Source organism: Manis pentadactyla, chromosome 1, assembly GCF_030020395.1.
Source record: "Manis pentadactyla isolate mManPen7 chromosome 1, mManPen7.hap1, whole genome shotgun sequence".
NCBI classification, from domain to species: domain Eukaryota; kingdom Metazoa; phylum Chordata; class Mammalia; order Pholidota; family Manidae; genus Manis; species Manis pentadactyla.
Window position 1 is genome coordinate 123,749,979 of NC_080019.1, and position 13,654 is coordinate 123,763,632.

Genomic DNA, 13,654 nt, shown 5'->3' on the forward strand with positions numbered 1-13,654 from the left:
AGCTCTGCAAGGACTTCAAAGCAGAATGGATGAGAAGCAAGAGACCATTTATGTACTAGAAATCAGAGAACAGGAATGCAGAGAAGCTGATGCAGAGAGAGATAAAAGGATCTCCAGGAATGAAAGAATATTAAGAGAACTGTGTGACCAATCGAAACAGAACAATATTCTCATTATAGGACCAGAGGAAGAAGAGAAAGGAAACAGGGACACAAAGTGTCTTTGAACAAATAATTGCTGAAAACTTCCCCAAACTAGGGGAGGAAATGGCCTCTTAGACCAAAGAAGCACACGGAACTCCCGTGACAAGGGACCCAAGGAGGGCAACACCAAGACACATAATTAAAATGGCAAAGATCAAAGACAAGGACAGACTATTAAAAGCAGCCAGAGAGAAAAAAAAGGTCACCTACAAAGGAAAACCCATCAGGCTACCATCAGACTTCTCAAAAGAAATCCTACAGGCCAGAAGAGAATGGCATGATATACTTAAAGCAATGAAACAGAAGGACCTTGAACCAACGATACTGTATTCAGCACGATTACCATTTAAATATGAAGGAAGGATTAAACAATTCCCAGACAAGCAAATGTTGAGGGAATTTGCCACCCACAAACCACCTCTACAGGGTATCTTGGAGGGACTGCTCTAGATGGGAGCACTCCTAAAAGGAGCACAGAACAAAACACCCAACATATGAAGAATGGAGGAGGAGGAATAAGAAGGGAGAGAAATAAAGAATCATCAGACAGTGTTTATAATAGCTCAATAAGTGAGCTAAGTTAGATAGTAAGATAATAAAGAAGCTAACCTTGAACCTTTGGTAACAACAAACATAAAGCCTGCAATGGCAATAAGTACATATCTTTCGATAATCACCCTAAATGTAAATGGACTGAATGCACCAATCAAAAGACACAGAGTAACAGAATGGATAAAAAACCAAGACCCAGGAGGGGCGGAAGATGGCGGCGTGAGTAGAGCAGCGGAAATCTCCCAAAACAACATATATCTATGAAAATATAACAAAGACAACCCTTCCTAGAATAAAGACCAGAGGACACAGGACAATATCCAGACCACATCCGCACCTGAGAGAACCCAGTGCCTCGCGAAGGGGGTAAGATACAAGCCACGGCCCGCGGGAGCCGAGCGCCCCTCCCCCCAGCTCCCGGAGGGAAAAGAGCAGGCAGAGCGGGAGGGAGACAGAGCCCAGGACTGCCGAACACCCAGCCCAAGCCATCCGGGCCAGAGTGCAGGGCCCTCGATACTAGGAAAACAGGGCAGCAAGAACAGTGAGCGGGCACTGGAGGCTGGGTGACAGAGGACATAAGAAAAGCGCGCGACCATTTTTTTTTGCTTTTTTGCTGTTTTGTTTTGGCGAGCGCTTTTTGGAAGTCTTAAAGGGATAGGGACCCCAATACTAGGGAAACAGGGCAGAAAGACCGGTGAGCAGAGGCCTGAGGCTGGCACTGGGGAATAAAGAAAAACGAACGACCACCTTTTTTTTTTTTTTAATTAAAAACTTTTTTTTTTTTTTAATTAAAAAAATTTTTTTTCTTTTTTTTGGGTGGGCGTTGCTTTGTTTTCGCGGGTGCTCTTTGGAAGTCTTAAAGGGGCAGGGCGGGTCACTTAATCCAGAGGTAGGGAATCCGGGATCTCTGGGCACCCTAACCCCTGGGCTGCAGGGAGCAGGGAGGCCCCTTACGGAGATAAATAGCCTCCCAGCCACTCCTGCTCCAATGCGACTCCACCATTTTGGAGTAGCTGCCCGAGCCAGGCCACGCCCACAGCAACAGCGGAGATTAACTCCATAGCAGCCGGGCAGGAAGCAGAAACCCTGTGTGCGCGCAGCTGCGCAGCACAAGCCACTAGAGGTCGCTGTTCTCCCAGGAGAGGAGGGCCACAAACCAACAAGAAAGAAAGTCCTTCCAGCCATCACTCGTCCCAGTTCTGCAGACTATTCCTATCACCATGAAAAGGCAAAGCTACAGGCAGACAAAGATCACAGAGACAACACCAGAGAAGGAGACAGACCTAACCAGTCTCCCTGAAAAAGAATTCAAAATAAGAATCATAAACATGCTGACAGAGATGGAGAGAAATACGCAAGAGAAATGGGATGAAGTCCGGAAGGAGATCACAGATGCCAGAAAGGAGATCGCAGAAATGAAACAAACTCTGGAAGGGTTTATAAGCAGAATGGATAGAATGCAAGAGGCCATTGATGGAATTGAAATCAGAGAACAGGAATGCATAGAAGCTGACATAGAGAGAGACAAAAGGATCTCCAGGAATGAAACAATATTAAGAGAACTGTGTGACCAATCCAAAAGGAACAATATCCGTATTATAGGGGTCCCAGAAGAAGAAGACAGAGGAAAAGAGATGGAAAGTATCTTAGAAGAAATAATTGCTGAAAACTTCCCCACACTGGGGGAGGAAGTAATCGAACAGACCACGGAAATACACAGAACCCCGAACAGAAAGGATCCAAGAAGGGCAACACCAACACACATAATAATTAAAATGGCAAAGATCAAGGACAAGGAAAGAGTGTTAAAGGCAGCTAGAGAGAAAAAGGTCACCTATAAAGGAAAACCCATCAGGCTAACGTCAGATTTCTCAACAGAAACCCTATAGGCCAGAAGAGAATGGCATGATATATTTAATACAATGAAACAGAAGGGCCTTGAACCAAGGATACTGTATCCAGCACGACTATCATTCAAATATGACGGTGGGATTAAACAATTCCCAGACAAACAAAAGCTGAGGGAATTTGCTTTCCACAAACCACCTCTACAGAACATCTTACAGGGACTGCTCTAGATGGGAGCACTCCTAGAAAGAGCACAGCACAAAACACCCAACATATGAAGAATCGAGGAGGAGGAACAAGAAGGGAGAGAAGAAAAGAATCTCCAGACAGTGTATATAACAGCTCAATAAGCGAGCTAAGTTAGGCAGTAAGATACTAAAGAGGCTAACCTTGAACCTTTGGTAACCACGAATTTAAAGCCTGCAATGGTAATAAGTACATATCTTTCAATAGTCACCCTAAATGTTAATGGGTTGAATGCACCAATCAAAAGACACAGAGTAACAGAATGGATAAAAAAGCAAGACCCATCTATATGCTGCTTACAAGAAACTCACCTCAAACCCAAAGACATGTACAGACTAAAAGTCAAGGGATGGAAAAACATATTTCAAGCAAACAACACTGAGAAGAAAGCAGGGGTTGCAGTACTAATATCAGACAAAATAGACTTCAAAACAAAGAAAGTAACAAGAGATAAAGAAGGACACTACATAATGATAAAGGGCTCAGTCAAACAAGAGGATATAACCATTCTAAATATATATGCACCCAACACAGGAGCACCAGCATATGTGAAACAAATACTAACAGAACTAAAGGGGGATATAGACTGCAATGCATTCATTCTAGGAGACTTCAACACACCACTCACCCCAAAGGAGAGATCCACTGGGCAGAAAATAAGTAAGGACACGGAAGCACTCAACAACACAGTAGAGCAGATGGACCTAATAGACATCTATAGAACTCTACATCAAAAAGCAGCAGGATATACATTCTACTCAAGTGCACATGGAACATTCTCCAGAATAGACCACATACTAGGCCACAAAAAGAGCCTCAGAAAATTCCAAAAGATTGAAATCCTACCAACCAACTTTTCAGACCACAAAGGCATAAAACTAGAAATAAACTGTACAAAGAAAGCAAAGAGGCTCACAAACACATGGAGGCTTAACAACACGCTCCTAAATAATCAATGGATCAATGACCAAATCAAAATGGAGATCCAGCAATATATGGAAACAAATGATAAAAACAACACTAAGCCCCAACTTCTGTGGGACACAGCAAAAGCAGTCTTAAGAGGAAAGTATATAGCAATCCAAGCATATTTAAAAAAGGAAGAGCAATCCCAAATGAATGGTCTAATGTCACAATTATCAAAATTGGAAAAAGAAGAACAGATGAGGCCTAAGGTCAGCAGAAGGAGGGACATAATAAAGATCAGAGAAGAAATAAATAAAATTGAGAAGAATAAAACAATAGCAAAAATCAATGAAACCAAGAGCTGGTTCTTCGAGAAAATAGACAAAATAGATAAGCCTCTAGCCAGACTTATTAAGAAGAAAAGAGAGTCAACACAAATCAACAGTATCAGAAACAAGAAAGGAAAAATCACGACGGACCCCACGGAAATGCAAAGAATTATTGGAGAATACTATGAAAACCTATATGCTAACAAGCTGGGAAACCTAGGAGAAATGGACAACTTCCTAGAAAAATATAACCTTCCAAGATTGACCCAGGAAGAAACAGAAAATCTAAACAGACCAATTACCAGCAACAAAATTGAAGCGGTAATCAAAAAACTACCAAAGAACAAAACCCCCGGGACAGATGGATTTACCTCGGAATTTTATCAGACATACAGGGAAGACATAATACCCATTCTCCTTAAAGATTTCCAAAAAATAGAGGAGGAGGGGATACTCCCAAACTCATTCTATGAAGCTAACATCACCCTAATACCAAAACCAGGCAAAGACCCCACCAAAAAATAAAACTACAGACCAATATCCCTGATGAACGTAGATGCAAAAATACTCAACAAAATATTAGCAAACCGAATTCAAAAATACATCAAAAGGATCATACACCATGACCAAGTGGGATTCATCCCAGGGATGCAAGGATGGTACAACATTCGAAAGTCCATCAACATCATCCACCACATCAACAAAAAGAAAGACAAAAACCACATGATCATCTCCATAGATGCTGAAAAAGCATTTGACAAAGTTCAACATCCATTCATGTTAAAAACTCTCAGCAAAATGGGAATAGAGGGCAAGTACCACAACATAATAAAGGCCATCTATGATAAACCCACAGCCAACATTATATTGAACAGCGAGAAGCTGAAAGCATTTCCGCTGAGATCGGGAACTAGACAGGGATGCCCACTCTCTCCACTGTTATTTAACATAGTACTGGAGGTCCTAGCCACGGCAATCAGACAAAATAAAGAAATACAAGGAATCCAGATTGGTAAAGAAGAAGTTAAACTGTCACTATTTGCAGATGACATGATACTGTACATAAAAAACCCTAAAGACTCCACCCCAAAACTACTAGAACTGATATCGGAATACAGCAAAGTTGCAGGATACAAAATCAACACACAGAAATCTGTGGCTTTCCTATATACTAACAATGAACCAACAGAAAGAGAAATCAGGAAAACAACTCCATTCACAATTGCATCAAAAAAAATAAAATACCTAGGAATAAACCTAACCAAAGAAGTGAAAGACTTATACTCTGAAAACTACAAGTCACTCTTAAGAGAAATTAAAGGGGACACTAACAGATGGAAACTCATCCCATGCTCGTGGCTAGGAAGAATTAATATCGTCAAAATGGCCATCCTGCCCAAAGCAATATACAGATTTGATGCAATCCCTATGAAACTACCAGCAACATTCTTCAATGAACTGGAACAAATAATTCAAAAATTCATATGGAAACACCAAAGACCCCGAATAGCCAAAGCAATCCTGAGAAAGAAGAATAAAGTAGGGGGGATCTCACTCCCCAACTTCAAGCTCTACTATAAAGCCACAGTAATCAAGACAATTTGGTACTGGCACAAGAGCAGAGCCACAGACCAATGGAACAGACCAGAGAATCCAGACATTAACCCAGACATATATGGTCAATTAATATTTGATAAAGGAGCCATGGACATACAATGGCGAAATGACAGTCTCTTCAACAGGTGGTGCTGGCAAAACTGGACAGCTACATGTAGGAGAATGAAACTGGACCATTGTCTAACCCCATATACAAAAGTAAACTCAAAATGGATCAAAGACCTGAATGTAAGCCATGAAACCATTAAACTCTTGTCTTGGAAGAAAACATAGGCAAAAACCTCTTAGACATAAACATGAGTGACCTCTTCTTGAACATATCTCCCCGGGCAAGGAAAACAACAGCAAAAATGAGTAAGTGGGACTATATTAAGCTGAAAAGCTTCTGTACAGCAAAAGACACCATCAATAGAACAAGAAGGATTCATACAGTATGGGAGAATATATTTGAAAATGACACATCCGATAAAGGCTTGACGTCCAGTATATATAAGGAGCTCACACGCCTCAACAAACAAAAAACAAATAATCCAATTAAAAAATGGGCAGAGGAACTGAACAGACAGTTCTCCAAAAAAGAAATACAGATGGCCAACAGACACATGAAAAGATGCTCCACATCGCTAATTATCAGAGAAATGCAAATTAAAACTACAATGAGGTATCACCTCACACCAGTAAGGATGGCTGCCATCCAAAAGACAGACAACAACAAATGTTGGCGAGGCTGTGGAGAAAGGGGAACCCTCCTACACTGCTGGTGGGAATGTAAGTTAGTTCAACCATTGTGGAAAGCAGTATGGAGGTACATCAAAATGCTCAAAACAGACTTACCATTTGACCCAGGAATTCCACTCCTAGGAATTTACCCTAAGAACGCAGCAATCAAGTTTGAGAAAGACACATGCACCCCTATGTTTATTGCAGCACTATTTACAATAGCCAAGAATTGGAAGCAACCTAAATGTCCATCGATAGATGAATGGATAAAGAAGATGTGGTACATATACACAATGGAATACTGCTCAGCCATAAGAAAAGGGCAAATCCAATCATTTGCAGCAACATGGATGGAGCTGGAGGGTATTATGCTCAGTGAAACAAGCCAAGCGGAGAAAGAGAAATACCAAATTATTTCACTTATCTGTGGAATATAAGAACAAAGGAAAAACTGAAGGAACAAAACAGCAGCAGAATCACAGAACTCAAGAATGGACTAACAGGTACCAAAGGGAAAGGGACTGGGGAGGATGGGTGGGTAGGGAGGGATAAGGGGGGGAGAAGTAGGGGGGTATTAAGATTAACATGCATGGGGGGGTAGGAGAAAAGGGAGGGCTGTACAACACAGAGAAGGCAAGTAGTGATTCTACAACATTTTGCTATGCTGATGGACAGTGACTGTAAAGGGGTTTATAGGGGAGTCCTGGTATAGGGGAGAGCCTACTAAACATAATATTCGTCATGTAAGTGTAGATTAGTGATACCAAAATCAAAGCGAAAAAAAAAAAAAAAAAAGGGCAGTTCCTGTGTGGTAACCTCCAACGAGTTCTACACAAGGGTATAAAGGGCATATAAAAGTGTAGGCAAAGGGTCTGTTTGTGTTTATACAGAGGATCAAAGCCTAATTGGGCTACCCCGAAAATGAACTAAGATATGATATGAAAAAGAACTTCCAACATCTGCACTCTCTGGAAGACTCATGCCAGAAGATGATCATCAAAAAACCCCAACAAAGATCCACGCACTGCTACAGCTGTAGATGCACTCATCCCACCAGTTCCTGGACTTGCCATGGGAATGAGGAAGGAGATATCTAAGCTGGCCTGTGCATACAGTAAAACAACAAATTTGACTGGATCTATACTGTTGGAACTCAACCAAGAATTTGGAGAAGTGCAAATTGTAGCGCTCCAAAGTCTTACAACTACAGACTATTTACTGTTAAAAGAACATATGGCATGTGAACAGTCCTCAGGAATGGGTTGTTTTAATTTGTCTGATTTCTCTCAGACTGTTCAAGTTCAGTTGGACAATATCCACCATATCATAGATAAGTTTTCACAAATGCCTAAGGTGCCTAACTGGTTTTCTTGGTTTCACTGGAGATGGCTGGTAATTACAGGTATGCTTTGGTTATGTAACTATACTCCTATTATGTTAATGTGTGTGCGCAATTTAATTGGTAGTTTAAAACCTATACATGCTGAAGTTACTCTACAAGAAGATATGTCAAAGAAATAATCAATCTTCCCATGTTTTCTGCCGCCTGCTACTTCTATAGCTTTTCTTCTTCCTTCCTAATTACAACCCTTAAATAGAATTCGTGCCTCATATCAAATTTACCGAGTATCATAATTCTTCCAAGTGGTAAAGATACCTCAAGACAAATGCTGGGCATAGAAGCCACAGGGCATAAATATGCAAAGAAGTAAAAAGCTAACCTTTTCAAACAATAAGGCTTCCCTCTCACTTACCAACTTCACATTTCCCTGTATGGCCCCGGAAGATGACTGGTTAGCCAGAGACGGGTAAGATTCCTCAAGGGAGGAACAACCTAAGACAGGCACAGTCGCAGGGGGGCCATCAGGTGAGAAATTGGGGGTCAACAGAGGTGAGGCTTAGAAACTCACCCCCCCTGTTCTGAGAGAAATCTTCTGCATACGTGGATGTTTTATTGCCCTGGTCTAGCTTGGATTAACACATAGTCTACAGGCACACACCTGATCATCTACATTTGCTCTCTTACAACACTAAACTATGTTTTCTACCTTTATCTTGTATCTACTTACCACTTCAGCATTTTATGAAAAATAATAATAATAAAGAGAGAAATGTGGTATCCACATATAAATCAAGTATAAAAACCAAATGAGTATTCATATTTGAACTGACTGTTTAGAGTTCATAATGCATGAGCAAAACCGAAAGTTTCTGTGATGACTGCCCTTGTACTGTTCACTATGTAACTTATTCATTATGTAAGAATTTGTTCTCCATGTAAGAACTTGTTTGTTATGCCTCAGAAGATTGGAGACTGACGAAAATTAGGCTTGGGGTGGATTAATGATTGTGCATTGAGCATTGACTCCCCTGTACAGAATTTTATTGTCGTTAACAACCATTTGATCAATAAATATGAGAGATCCCCTCACAAAAAAAAAAAAAAAAAAAAAAAAAAAGGACAGACTTCCAATGGTAAAATAAATAAGTAACCGGGATGTAATGTATAGCATAAGGAATATAGTCAAGATATTGTAACAGCTTGGTAGGGTGATAGCTGGAACCTAGAATTATGTATATAAATGTTCTACCACTGTGTTGTACACTTGAAACTAATGTAATGTAATACTGTGCATCAACTACCCTTCAATAAAAAATAATTATTTAAAAAAAAAAAAAAAAAAAAAAACAAGACCCATCTATATGCTGCTTACAAGAGACTCACCTCAAACCCAAAGACATGCACAGATTAAAAGTCAAGGGATGGAAAAAGATATTTCATGCAAATAACAGGGAGAAAAAAGCAGGTGCTGCAATACTAGTATCAGACAAAAATAGACTTCAAAACAAAGAAAGTAACAAGAGATAAAGAAGGACATTACATAATGATAAAGGGCTCAGTCCAACAAGAGGATATAACCATGATAAATATATATGCACCCAGTACAGGAGCGCCAATATATGTGAAACAAATACTAACAGAATTAAAGGAGGAAATAGAATGCAATGCATTCATTTTGGGAGACTTCAACAAACCACCCACTCAAAAGGACAGATCCACCAGACAGAAAATAAGAAAGGACACAGAGGCACTGAACAACACACTAGAACAGACGGACCTAATAGACATCTATACAACTCTACATCCAAAAGCAACAGCATACACATTTTTCTCAAGCGCACATGGAACATTCTCCAGAATAGACCACATACTAGGCCACAAAAAGAGCCTCAGTAAATTCCAAAAGATTGAAATCCTACCAACCAACTTCTCAGACCACAAAGGTATAAAACTAGAAATAAATTGTACAAAGAAAGCAAAAATGCACACAAACACATGGAGGCTTAACAACATGCTCCTAAATAATCAATGGATCAACAAACAAATTAAAATGGAGATCCAGCAATATATGGAAACAAATGACAACAACACAAAGCCCCAACTACTGTGGGACGCAACAAAAGCAGTCTTAAGAGGAAAGTATATAGCAATCCAGGCATGTTTAAAGAAGGAAGAACAATCCCAAACGAATAGTCTAATGTCACAAATTATCAAAATTGGAAACAGAAGAACAAATGAGGCCTAAGGTCAGCAGATGGAGGGACATAATAAAGATCAGAGAAGAAATAAAATTGTGAAGAATAAAACAATAGAAAAAATCAATGAAACCAAGAGCTGGTTCTTCAAGAATATAAACAAAGTAGATAAGCCTCTACAAAGAATTATTAAGAGAAAAAGAGAATCAACACACACCAACAGAATCAGAAATGAGAAAGGAAAAATCACGACAGACTCCACAGAAATACAAAGAATTATTAGAGAATACTATGAAAAACTATATGCCAACAAGCTGGAAAACCTAGGAGAAATGGACAACTTCCTAGAAAAATACAACCTTCCAAGACTGACCCAGGAAGAAACAGAAAATCTAAACAGACCAATTAACAGCAAAGAAATTGAAGCGGTAATCAAAACACTACCCAAAGAAAAAAACCTGGGCCAGATGGATTTACCTCAGAATTTTATCAGACATACAGAGAAGACATAATACCCATTCTCCTTAAAGTTTTCCAAAAAATAGAAGAGGAGGGAATACTCCCAAACTCATTCTATGAAGCCAACATCACCCTAATACCAAAACCAGGCAAAGACCCCACCAAAAAAGAAAACTACAGACCAATATCCCTGATGAACGTAGATGCAAAACTACTCAACAAAACATTAGCAAACCAAAATCAAAAATACATCAAAAGGATCATACACCATGACCAAGTGGGATTCATTCCAGGGATGCAAGGATGGTACAACATTTGAAAATCCGTCAACATCATCCACCACATCAACAAAAAGAAGGACAAAAACCACATGATCATCTCCATAGATGCTGAAAAAGCATTCAACAAACTTCAACATCCATTCATGATAAAAACTCTCAATAAAATGGGCATAGAGGGCAAGTACCTCAACATAATAAAGGCCATATATGATAAACGCACAGCTAACAGCGAGAGGAACAGTGAGAGGCTGAAAGCTTTTCCTCTGAGATCGGGAACTAGACAGGGATGCCCACTCTCCCCACTGTTATTCAACATAGTACTGGAGGTCCTAGCCAAGGCAATTAGACAAAACAAAGAAATACAAGGAATCCAGATCGGTAAAGAAGAAGTCAAACTGTCACTATTTGCAGATGACATGATATTGTACATAAAAAACCCTAAAGACTCCACTTCCAAACAGCTAGAACTAATATCAGAATTCTGCAAAATTGCAGGATACAAAATTAAGACACAAAAATCTGTGGCTTTCCTATACACTAACAATGAACTAATAGAAAGAGAAATCAGGAAAACAATTCCATTCACAATAGAATCAAAAAGAATGAAATACCTAGGAATAAACCTAACCAAGGAAGTGAAAGACCTATACCCTGAAAACTACAAGACACTCTTAACAGAAATTAAAGAGGTCACTAACAAATGGAAACTCATCCCATGCTCCTGGCTAGGATGAATTAATATTGTCAAAATGGCCATCCTGCCCAAAGCAATATACAGATTCGATGCAATCCCTATCAAATTACCAACAGCATTCTTCAATGAACTGGAACAAATAGTTCAAAAATTCATATGGAAACACCAAAGACCCCGAATAGCTAAAGCAATCCTGCGAAGGAAGAATAAAGGGTGGGGGATCTCACTCCCCAACTTCAAGCTCTACTACAAAGCCACAGTTATCAAGACAATTTGGTACTGCCACAAGAACAGAGCCACAGACCAATGGAACAGAATACAGACTCCAAACATTAACCCAAACATATATGGTCAATTAATATTCGATAAAGGAGCCATGGACATACAGTGGGGAAATGACAGTCTTTTCAACAGATGGTGCTGGCAAAACTGGACAGCTGCATGTAAGAGAATGAAACTGGATCACTGTCTAACCTCATACACAAAAGTAAATTCAAAATGGATCAAAGACTTGAACATAAGTCATGAAACCATAAAACTCTTAGAAAAAACATGGGCAAAAACTCTTAGACATAAACATGAGTGACTTCTTCTTGAACATATCTCCCCGCGCAAGGGAACCAAAAGCAAAAATGAACAAGTGGGATTATATCAAGCTGAAAAGCTTCTGTACAGCAAAGGACACCATCAATAGAACAAAAAGGTATCCTACAGTATGGGAGAACATATTCATAAATGACAGATCTGATAAAGGGCTGACATCCAAAATATATAAAGAGCTCACACACCTCAACAAACAAAAAGCAAATAATCCAATTAAAGAAATGGGCAGAGGAGCTGAATAGACAGTTCTCTAAAGAAGATATTCAGATGGCCAACAGACACATGAAAAGATGCTCCACATCGCTTGTCATCAGAGAAATGCAAATTAAAACCACAATGAGCTATCACCTCATACCAGTAAGGGTGGCTACCATCCAAAAGACAAATAACAACAAATGTTGGCGAGGTTGTGGAGAAAGGGGAACCCTCCTACACTGCTGGTGGGAATGTAAATTAGTTCAACCATTGTGGAAAGCAGTATGGAGGTTCCTCAAAAAGCTCAAAATAGAAATACCATTTGACCCAGGAATTCCATTTCTAGGAATTTACCCTACGAATGCAGCACTCCAGTTTGAAAAAGACAGATGCACCCCTATGTTTATCGCTGCACTATTTACAATAGCCAAGATATGGAAGCAACCTAGGTGTCCATCAGTAAATGGATGGATAAAGAAGATGTGGTACATATACACAATGGAATATTACTCAGCCATAAGAAAAAAACAGATCCTACCATTTGCAACAACATGGATGGAGCTAGAGGGTATTATGCTCAGTGAAATCAGCCAGGTGGAGAAAGACAAGTACCAAATGATTTCACTCATATGTGGAGTATAAGAACAAAGGAAAACTGAAGGAACTAAACAGTAGCGGAATCACAGAACCCAAGAATGGACTAACAGTTACCAAAGGGAAAGGGACTGGGGAGGATGGGTGTGAAGGGAGGGATAAGGGGAATAAGGGGCATTACAATTAGCAGACATAATGTGGGCAGGGGCATCATGGGGAAGGCAGTATAGCACAGAGAAGACAAGTAATGGCTCTATAGCATCTTACTATGCTGATGGACAGTGACTGTAATGGGGTATGTGGTGGGGACTTGATAATGAGGGGAATCTAGTAACCACAATGTTGCTCATGTAACTGTATATTAACTATACCAAAATAAAAACATTAAAAAAAAAGACTCCAGCAATGCTAGAAACCAGGAATACAATGCTGTTAAAAATTTTAAGAATAATTATTTCCAATCTAAAAATTCCATACCCAAATTATCAAACAAATGTGAGGATATAATAAAGATAATTCAGACATGCACAGACTTAGAAATGCCTAATATCATCAAGCTTCTGGAGGAAGTGGTGAGTTCCATCTCACAAGACTCACTCATGGCCTTTAAGAGTCAGGAATCTGAAGTGAGCCAATGACCCAAGACTCCACATCCACCTTATCTTCTCCAGGGAGTTTTCAACTAAGAGACAATTTGAGCTTTCCTGCTTTTGGTTTTTACCCAGTTTTAATTTTAAAGACCTTTCATATCCATTACTTTGTTATTAATTATCAATTAAATGTTTTGGGGAAAATATATCAGAAAAATGTAGATCTGTGGCACATATTCAAATACTGACATATGTTGACATATAAACACGTATTGAAATA

The 13,654-nt window shown here is 39.5% G+C and overlaps 1 protein-coding gene across 2 annotated transcripts in view; it reads right to left on the reverse strand.

Annotated features, from left to right (window-relative positions):
* ACAP2 (ArfGAP with coiled-coil, ankyrin repeat and PH domains 2) overlaps positions 1-13,654 on the reverse strand; it is a 163,500-nt gene that overhangs the window by 31,804 nt on the left and 118,042 nt on the right. The window lies entirely within an intron of this gene.